Source organism: Psammomys obesus, unplaced genomic scaffold, assembly GCF_907164565.1.
Source record: "Psammomys obesus unplaced genomic scaffold, mPsaObe1.curated_primary_1811, whole genome shotgun sequence".
In the NCBI taxonomy this organism is placed as follows: domain Eukaryota; kingdom Metazoa; phylum Chordata; class Mammalia; order Rodentia; family Muridae; genus Psammomys; species Psammomys obesus.
The window spans coordinates 1,608,892-1,618,247 of record NW_026593982.1 but is presented as its reverse complement, the minus strand read 5'-3'; positions in this window follow the sequence as shown (position 1 = coordinate 1,618,247).

Genomic DNA, 9,356 nt, shown 5'->3' with positions numbered 1-9,356 from the left:
TTTTTTTTTTTTTTTTCTGGGCTCTCAAGTGAGCTAGCAGGGCTTTTCCTTCTGGGCCCTCAACAGAGCTAGCAAGCTTTCAGCTTTTGGCTTTTCCTTCTGGGAGGTGAGCTGAGTAGGAAGGTCAGTTGGATGCTTTCTCTGCCTCTCTGAGCTACCATGTTTTCACCCCAGCATCTGACTCCTGAGTCTTTATTGGTAAAATGGAACACTGAGGTTTTCACTCTTTAAACCAACAGCACCACACTCAGGTGTGAAGGTCTTTCTCTCTCACCTAATGTCCTGGAACACCTTCGAAGATCTACTCAGAAGTGAGGCTAACTAACCTCCTAGGTATTTCCCACTCCACTCAATAATACCTGTAATCCCAGCACTCGAGAGGCTGAGGCAGGAAGACAGCAAGTTCAGGGCTGCATAATAAGACCCTGCCTCAAAAAAGACAATAATAATTAAATTAAATAAACTGTCACAACATAGCCTCAAGTACCGCCTTTGTTGCAGAGTCAAACCCCCATGGACTGTGTTATGGTTCTCTGTGGTTATATAACGAACCACCTCTACACACCATGACTTTAAAGGCAACTACTTTTTTTGTTTTGAGGGTGAGGGCTAACAATATGGTTCAAACCTCATGACCTGAGATAGTTTCCTGGGACTCATATGATAGAAGCAAAAAACCAATTTCCACAAATTGTCCCCCTGACTTCTACACATGCCATAGTACAACACACACAGAGGGGGGAGTAGAGAGAGACAAAAACATAATTTTTTTTGTTCGGTTGATTTTTGAGACAAGGAAGTCTCTTTGTATAGCCCCAACTGTCCTGGAACTCACTATGTAAACTAGCTTTGAACTCACAGAGACATGCCTACCTCTATCCACTGAGGTATATTTAATCCCTAGGGATTAAAGGTGTAGATTAAAGGTGCCTGTCCTTTTAGCTGTTTTTGAGACAGGGTCTCATGTATTCATCACTGGCCATAAACTGTGTAGCTAAGTGTGGCCTTGAATTACTAATCCTTCTTTTTGAGGTGGGACAGGGTTTGAGACAGGGTTTCTCTGTGTAGCCCTGGCTGTCCTGGAACTTGCTCTATAGACCAGGCTAGCCTTGAACTAACAGAGGTCCATTTGCTGGGATTAAGGGTGTGCACCACCATTGCCTGGCTGAATTACTGATCTTCCTGCTTCTCGGTCCTGAGTGCCGTGGTTACAAGAGAGTGTCACCATTGGTCAGTTATTGCTGGGACTCAAACCCAGGACTTGGGAAAGCTAAGGCAAGCACTATACCAGCTGCACCACAGCGCTATCCCAGAGTTGATCCTACAAGGTGGCAGAAAGCTAGCTTCCTGGGGGTGCAACTTGGGAGTGCATGGACCCAGGCTCAGAGAGACCTTGGGGTTCAGTCAGTGCTCTTCTGCTATTATCTTGAATCCTCAGTAATTTTTGAACCACAGTCCCCTGTTTTTATTGTGCAATGGTTTCCACAAATTACGTAGTAGGTGTTGGCTATAATCCCATCGTAGCTGTGGCTAGACTGTCTGGGATAATAACCTCACTCACAAATCTAGGGTCCTGGTGGGGTGGCCTGGGCAATGGGACCATGTTGTTGTCTGTGCAGGACATGGCTAGTACAATCTTGAGAACAGAGCAGCTGTGACTAACAACTTGAGACCCTCACAGGATGGAGACTATTAACACACCCTCACTGGAGGGCAAAGCCTCAGGGGGTTGCTAGGCCCCCACCTGATTCCAGCCACTCAAGTCTTCCCTGGCCTCCAGTGATGGGCAATCTACCACAGCTGCCTGTGGTCTCAGGAGGTTAGCTGCAGAAGGGAGCATGTCTATGCAGCTTTTAGGGTGCTGTTCACTCACACCCTACAGTGGTACAGTGTTTGGGATTACCCACACTTCCGTAAGAAACTCTCACACACTTGTAAGTAAGCCTAATAAAATCATCTCTCCACCAAGCTGGACTTGGATGGAATTGTTACTTTGGTCTGTCATTGGTGCCTGATCTAGGATGAATAGACATTTTTCCAGGAAAAAATAACCCAACCCTGCAGTATCACAAAAACTGCTAGGAACTCTGTGAACCTCCATGTGTCAAGCACTTGAATTACACCACAAATTAATGATGGAGGATATACATTCATTCTGAGCTTAGTCCAGGAATAAGGCCTATGTGTACACCATGATAAGAAAGACCATGTCAATATAGAATCAGAATAAATGGTTAGCCATACAAGAAAAGACAGACACCTGCTTCTTAGAAAAACCTTGACATATTGAACACATAATGTACATTTGAAATAAGAAAATTATGGAGTCTGGAGAGATGGCTCCAAGCACTGGCTTAAGAGCATTGGCTGTTCTTTCAGGGGTCCTGAGTTCAATTTCCAGCAACCACATAACAATCTATAATGATACCTGATGCCCTCTTCTGGCATGTAGGCATATATGCAGGCAGAATACTATATAAAGTTTAAAAAAAAAGAAAGAAAGAAGAAAAATATAAAACTTCTGCTTTGAAATCATGAGCATATAGATAAAGCCACTACTTAAAGCAGGCAAAAAATATCTAGTTAGATTTCTTTTTGATGAAGGAACTTACAATCAATAGTTGTATTATAACTCCCTTTTTATGTAACAATTGTATCTATTTTTTATTTTGTTGTTGTTGGGTTTTGTTTGTGTGTCTGTTTGTTTGGTTTGGTTTTTCCAGACAGGATTTCTCTGTGTAGCCTTTCGGCTGTCCTGGACTCATTTTTGTAGACCAGCTGACCTCACACAGAGATTCGTCTGCCTCTGCCTTCTGAGTGCCACGCTTGGCTGCATCTACTTTGAATGAGGTAATTTTTTCATGCATAGAGAACCTTTGTCTTAGAGGGTATAAAAACACAGGACAGAAATAAACATTTGTCAAAGCCCCCTGCCTCTTTCAAAAATGGGTCCTTTTGTCTGATTTTCTGTATGTGTGTATGTATGTTTGTTTATATGTGTGAAATTGTGAAGCCTGTTAGAACTTGTTTGTTGAATTCCTTCTCTTCATCCACTATTTGTGGAAATGTGAGTCTTTCCTATTTCTCTTTCTTTTTCCATAGCCCCAGAGGAGCTGAAAGAGTTCAGAGTCTCTCGATGATCACAGAGAGCACTGGTCCCAGATAATTAAGTTTTATACCTCAGGAAAAGTCGGCTGAGTGGTCTTTCACTGACTCTACGCACACCTTCCCTGTCTTTTCCGCTGACCATGCTGAAGCTGGTCTTTCGGTAAAGGTGCTTACAATTATCTGTATCTCCAATTCCAGGGAATCAGATGCCCTCTTCTGGCCTCTGTAGGCACCAGGCACACACATGTGCACAGACATGCTTGTAGGCAAAATACTCATACACATAAAAATGTTATTTTAAGTGAACTCTCTCTCTGCATCACTCCCTCTTTTCCTCTCTCTACTTGAACTTTTTCAGGTAGCCACTAGGCCCAAAAAACAAATGTTGCAACGGTTGAAGGGAGGCTCCAGATCACAAGGCCTACAATCACAAGTTATACTGCACCACCGAGTCAACACTCTGTGGAGGAAATTGAGTCACACCTGAGATTTTTTGCCCAGAATCTACGTGAAAAGGCCTCTATGCCAGCATTCCTAGCACCGGATAATGAAATATAGCTTAGTGAGAGAACCTACCTCAAAAATCAAGGTAGAAATGGTGTTTAAGCCATGTAATCCCAGCATTTGGAAGGCAGAGGCAGATGGATTTCTGTGCGTTCAGGGACAGTCTTGTCTACATAATAAGTTCTAGGCCAGCTAACGCTACATACCTTGTCTCAAAAAGCAAAGCAAAGCAAAGCAAAACATCAGAGAGTAATTGAAGATGACACCTCTGGCTTCCACAGGCACATGCTCACATATGCACACACACTAAGTAAGTAGATAAAGATCTTAAGAACCCAACCTAGTTGAGTGGGTAGGAACACAGTCACACTGGTTCATGTTTGGGAAACAGCTAGCTGCTGCCACCTCTACCTCCAACCCTGGCCACAGGTTAGACTAACCAAGTCAGAACCTCTCAGGTAACACATCAGAATAAGATCATTTGCTTCTCTCTAGGTGGTCCCTGCAAAACCCATATCCTTCTACGCAGGATTCTCACCAATGAAACCCATGTGGTTCCTTCCAGGAAAGGAGGGGCAGGCTGAACCCCTCTCATCTCTTACAGCTTCCAAAGGACTTAACTCTTTCTTCTCTCTCCAGGAGCTTGGAGACAGTGGCTTTTCTAGGCTAATTCTCTGGATTCTGGGGACTCTGAGTTCACCCTATACCCCTTCCTAGGCCACCCCAAGGGGTAGCCCTTCGTGCAAGTGTGAACAGCAAACAAATCACTCTGGACACAAACTTCCTCACAGGAATCTCAGATCTGTGCTGAGCAAACAGACAGCCAGGGCCCCCTCCCACTAGGAGACCCAGACTCCACACCTGGCCTGGGAAATGAGCTTTCCCAGAACATTCAGAGCCCTCCCAGCCTGTCCCCTTTAGGCTCAGCGACCCAGCTCTGCAGCCAGTGGCAAAGGCTTGCTTAGTGATCAACCAGAAAGGCCACTTGTAGAAAAGATTCAAAGGTTACACGGGATAAGAGAAGATCCATAGACCAGTGACGTCTGTCTTTTTCCCCCGCTACAGCACCACTTGGTATTCATCTGCAGGGCACACCCCTGGCAGCATCTGCTTTTCTTCCTTTTGAGAACGGATACTTCGGTGATTTGATCATACTCTCTCCTCTCTGGCTCATCCAGTGACAAGGCATCCTAACCCAACTCTCTGTTGTTTCAGCGATGCTGCTTGCCCTCAAAGCAGGTGCCATTGGTGAAGGCAGTGTTGAGATGAGGTCTCATTATGTAGCCCAGTTCAGTCTTGAACTTGGAGCAACCATCCCTGCCTCTACCTCTAGAATGCTGAGATTACAGATGTACAGCAAACATATCTGGATAGGATGGAAAGTTACTTATTTATTTATTTTTGTTTGTTTTAAGACAGAGATGGGGCTGGGAAGTGGTGGCATATGCCTTTAATCCCAGCACTTGGGAGGCAGGAGCAGGTGTATCTGTGAGTTCGGGGCAGCCTGGCCTACAGAAGAAGTTTAAGGACAGCCAGAGCTACCAAGAGAAACCCTGTCTCAAGAAACAAATGAGCAAACAAACAACTACAACAAAGACAGAAAAGGGTCTCACTGTTTAGTCTTGCCTGGTCCAAAACTCAAAGATCAGATGCCCCTGCCTTGGCCTTCAAGTGCTGGGCTTCGGGGCTGGCTCCACCACGCCCAGCAGGAACTTTTAAAAAAGAGCTATTAGTACTTCACATGGTAGTACATTCCTGTAATCCTATCACTTGGGAGATAGAAGCAGACAGAACTCTGTGAGCTCCACATTAGCCTGGTCTACATACAATTCCAGGCCAGCCTGGACTCCATTGTGAGATTTGGAAACAAAGGAGAGTTAAGAGGTCTGGTAGCACATACCTGGTATTCCAGCTCTCAAGGCCAAGACAAGAAAGAGGATTGCTGAAAGTTAGAGGTCAGCCTGGGCTACCTGGACTCTGTTCAAAAAAGAAGGGGGAAAAACAAAACAAAACAAAACATAGCCCCAAAGAAGATTCACTCCCCACTCCATTCTCATATTCTAAGTCCATCTCCAAAGGAAAAAAATTACCTCCCTCCCTAAAGGCTATGAGAAATCAGCTCAATTCATGTTCAAGCTTCTGGTTTAGGTTTGTTTGTTTGTTGTTTTAAGATTTTACCTCGAAAGAGAGAAATAGGAAAGTCCCGGGGGGTTGGACATTGGATGGCCTAGAGCCATCATGCACCTCTTGTAAGGGCAGCACTTCCTCTTAGTCACTGAGCCATCTTTCCCGCCCTTGGTTTTTGTTTGTTTGTGTGTTTGTTTGGTGTGTGTATGTACATGTGTGCATTCATGCGTGTGTGTGTGTGTGTGTGTGTGTGTGTGTGTGTGTTTTCTTGTTCTTTGGTTGGTTTGGTTTAGTAACCAGCTAGTTTTTCTCCTGAGTTCTGGGATTGATGATATATGGTACCAAGTCTGACTTTTTAAAAACTGTATAATGTTTCTGTTGTTGTTACTGTTGGGTTTTGTTGGTTGGAGACAGGATTCCACTGTGTAGTACTGATTGGACTAGAACTTTCTGTGCAGACCAGGCTTCCCTCAAACTCCCAAAGATCTGCCTCCTGAGTGCTGGGGTTAAAGGCATACACCATCACGAATTTGTTTGCTTGTTTGTTTGTTTGTTTGTTCATTCATGAGACTGAGTTCCTCTGTGTAGCCTTGGCTGTCCAGGCCCCGAATTTACAGAGATTTGTCTGCCTCTGCCTCCTGAGTGCTGGGACTAAAGGGTTTCATCACCACCATCCAGCTGTTCTTAACTTTTTAAAAATATTTGTTTATTTATTTGATTATATATATTAGTGCTCTATTTTCATGCACACCAGAGGAGGGAATCAGATTCCATTACAGATGGTTGTGAGCCGCCATGTGGTTGAACTCAGGACCTCTGGAAGGGGAGCCAGTATTCTTAACCATCTCTCCAGCCCCTATTTTTAACTTTTAATTACATTTTATTTATTTACATTTTATTTATGAGTGTCTGTGTTTATGAATGGGCATGTGTAGGTCATAGCACATGTGTGGATGTCAGAGAACAGCTTGTGGGAGTCAATTCTCTCTTTCCGCTGTGTTGTTGGTCCTTGGAGATTTAACTCAGGTTGAGTGGCCAGTACCTTTACCCACTGCGTCATCTTTTCAACCCTTGTGGTCATCCTCTTGTCTTGGCATTCCTAATGTTGAGATTACATGTATAAGACACTATGATCTTTTTTTCCCTTTTACTGCTGGGATCAAATCCAGGATCTCAAAATAGGAAGCAGTGTTCTATAATGAAGCCATATCCCCAGCACTTATTACGGAAGTTAGAGTCAGATAAATGCAAACTGAATTTAGACGTCACTAGTCATGAAAGAAGTCACAGGGCTGGAGATGTAGCTCAATCAGCATGCAGCCTAGCATGCCCAAAGCCCTGGGCTCCATCTCTTCACTGGATTCACTGGATGCAGTGCATACCGTCATACACTGTGCACACTTTCCAGCCCAGAATTCGGGAATCGGCAAATAGGAGAGAAGTTTGAGGTCGTCCTCATACAGTGAGTTCAAAGCCAGCCTGGGCTATGATATTCGGTCACAAAAGCAGTCATTTAGTTGTCCATGAGCTATTATTTTCTACACGTGTGAGACAGGAATAAAGTTCCAATGAGAGAGGGGCCGGGTCGTGGGAATGCCTGCGTACTTTGTGGCCCTTGCAAGCATAACAGCTTGGGGCATTCCTCTTTCTTCAGAAACTTACTGGAGGAAAAGGGGAGAAAGAATCAAACCCTTATCTGGATGGAGCTCCATGGTAGGTGTGGCCAGTGGGTAAAGGCTGAGTGAGGTGCTGATCTAGCCTTGTATTGTCCTATGCTGCCAGGAAGAGTGACCTGGATGTGCACAGCCTGAACCAAGTGTTGCCTTTGGAGCAGATTTCTCCCTTGGTGGGTCCTCGGTGTCCTTTTCAACACAAGAAAGGGCTTCAGTTAATTTGCTGCCAAATCCCAGCCCCAGGGTGTTCCAAGTGGATAGAGCATGGATTGTCTCAAGTCTGGAATTGTGGCCTGTGCTTACACACCCAGCACTTGAGAGGCTGAGGCAGGAGGGTGGGGAGTTCAAAGTCAGCTACATAGCAAGGGCAAGAACAGCCTGGGCTCCTCCTTGCCCCTCCTTTCTGACCTATCATCCTTTATCTTATTCATTCTTAAAGTCACCAATGTGCAGACCAGCTCTCCTTCCTTCCACACAATTCTCTTTCTACTGGGTCTTCTCCAGATTCTGGTTCTTTGGCAAGCCTTGCTCTCTTGGGACTTGTCTAGAGAGGCAGGTCTCTGGGCAGCTTCTCACACCTCTGGTGGTTCAGGCCTGTTGGCTCAGCTGCTTGGAAGACTGAGGCAGGAACACTGAAAGCGCAAGTCCTGTCTAGGCTACAGAATGAATTCAGGGCCACTCTGGACACTTCAGGAAGGTCCTGTCTCCAATTAAAAAGTGTGCAGGAAAACAGTTCAATGGCAGAGAGCTAGCCTAGCATGCAAGAGGCCTTGTGTTCTATTCCCTAGCACTGAAAAAATACTAATAATAAAATAAGTTATCACTAACCGTTCTGCCTTTTATACTCCCATAGCCTCTGCCTCTGGCTTGGCAGGTGCTTTAGCAAGCTGTAGATGGGTGTCTCCACTTCATCTCCCACCCCACCATGAGACCGGTAGTTCCCAAGACAGAAACTGCAACACACATACCCATAGCTCTTTGTGCCCCTCATAAAACCTAACTCACAGAAAAGTGCTCAAACAAATACATGTTTGTTAACTTCTGTCTAATTAAAGAGCATGGGACTTCAGAGGGTCTTAAAAGCGACATACATAAGAAAAAGTTAGGAAACCCTTGGAAACTGCCTATGTGCATGTGTGTCAACACACAGCACCTCCTTTGCCTGAGCATTCCAGGGAGGGAGGAACAAACAACCTTGTTTGCTCTTTGCTCTTGGTCAGCTGTAGTATGGGAGGAGGGGCAGAGAAAGAGGAGCAGGTGTGAGCTGGAGCCCAGGCAGCTTGGGCAGGGGAAAAGGTGAGCGGCTTCTGCAGGGAGGGGCCTTCGGGCCCTCTCACTTTGCAGGCTGTGCTCCACTTGAAGCCTATGGTGTGGGGTGTGGGCTGTAGGCCTAAGCTCCATGGATGGTCATGGTTATCACCAAGCTGGGGTGGAGTTGGGGAGACAGTGAAGAAGGAAACAAGAAACAGGAATCCTGAGAGAGAGAGGGCAGCAAGGGGGGCTGTAACTGTCTCCTCAACTCTGAGCTCCCCAGTGGCTCTAAGATCCCAGTGAGGACACCCCTAAATCCAGCAGAGGAACCTGTTCTCGACTTAGGGAGATAGTCAAGCACAGCTCCATAGATGCATAGTGTCCAGTCGCTGGTATGACTTCCTGTCACACACCCCATTCTCTTATCAGTGCTCAGAGTAGTCAGAGGGAGGAGAGAGAGCCCCTTATATGGGTGTATGCTACTGAAAAAGATATAAAATTAAAAAGATATAAATTTAGCTGGGCGTGGTGGCTCACACCTTTAGTCCCAGCACTGGAAGGTAGAGGAAAGTGGATCTACAAAGTGAGTTCCAGGACAGCCAGCGCTACACAGAGAAACCCTGTCTTAAAAAACCAATATAATTAAAAATAAATAAATAAATAAATAAATAAATAAATAAATAAATAAATAAA